This window comes from Notamacropus eugenii, chromosome 7 (genome assembly GCF_028372415.1).
Source record: "Notamacropus eugenii isolate mMacEug1 chromosome 7, mMacEug1.pri_v2, whole genome shotgun sequence".
Classification (NCBI taxonomy): Eukaryota; Metazoa; Chordata; class Mammalia; order Diprotodontia; family Macropodidae; genus Notamacropus; species Notamacropus eugenii.
In genome coordinates this window covers 24,120,904-24,122,091 of record NC_092878.1, presented here as the reverse complement: position 1 = coordinate 24,122,091, position 1,188 = coordinate 24,120,904, and the positions used below count along the sequence as shown (strand labels likewise).

The window sequence follows — 1,188 nt, the reverse complement described above, 5'->3', positions numbered from 1 at the left end:
AGTGACTTCTAAGGTCTCTTCCAGCTTTAAATCAATGGACATACTATTATCCTAGCATCTTAAAAATAAATAACACTGGTGTGATTCTAGGATCAAGTGAACCAGAGCATCAGTTAAACAAAATCCAAAAATTCCCCAACAATTAGAATAATACAAACAGGTACAGATATAGATATGCTCAATAATTGGACTCAACCCTCTGATTTAGTTATCTAGCCCAGGCTTCTGAATGAGTAAAGAAAATTCCGAACTTCAAGATGCACACAGAAAAGACTTGACTATCTAGTCTCTTCCAAGATGGCGGACCTACTGGACTCTATTCCAAGCTCGATGGGGAAGCTGCCCAGTGGCGGTGACCAGGAGACCCACTGTAAGGCCCAAGAACAGACTGCTTGCCTGAAGAAATTCCAGGAATAGGAGAAGCATCAGAAAGTGGAATTTTGAAAGTAGATGGAGAAAGAGGTGCCAGATTTCATCCAGGACAGTGGTCAGACCAAGAGAAAGTTCCAGCCAATGAACAAGATTGAGAAGAGTATATTACATGATGTTGTGGAGTTGACTAGCCTAATATCATTCTCCTTTAGGAAGGATGATGAATTCCAATATGTCATGATCTTCAAAAAGGAGTTTGCACACTCTGATGAAGAGCTTGACTCATACAACCATGGGGAGGAGTGGGATCCACAGGAGGAAGAGGAGAAACAGAGACAGAAAGAGTTAGCCTGGTGGAAGGGGAAGAAGCTGCCCAGCAAGGCCCTGCTGTTGTGAACCCTGTGATTGACTACAAGGGCAAATACAGTCACCTCATTGGGAAAGGGGCAGCCAAGGATACTGTCCACATGCTACAGGTCAACAAGACCTATGACAGTGCTCCAGTAACCAATAAGAGGGACACATGCTCCACTGAGGAAGCCATGAATGATATCAATGCCAAGAAACATCTTCGTCAGAGTGGAGAGGAAGGGACTTCCAGCTCCTAGATCCTTTTTCTATCTCCTCCCCTTACAATCCCCTTGTGGCTTTGAAAAGGGGAAATGGGGCCACGGATGAAGTTTCAGGCAATACAAGGCCACCCTGTCTTGATTTCTGATGACCACTCCAGCGATTGACTCCCAATGGAGCCATTAGAATGGTGAGATGGGTATGGGGGTTCTCCTATGGTCATCTGGTCTGAGTGTCTTTAGATTT

At 44.5% G+C, this 1,188-nt stretch overlaps 1 pseudogene; it reads left to right on the top strand.

The window, feature by feature from the left end:
* Positions 1-297: 297 nt before the first annotated feature.
* Positions 298-980, top strand: LOC140514303 (sperm-associated antigen 7 pseudogene; annotated as a pseudogene).
* Positions 981-1,188: the final 208 nt, after the last annotated feature.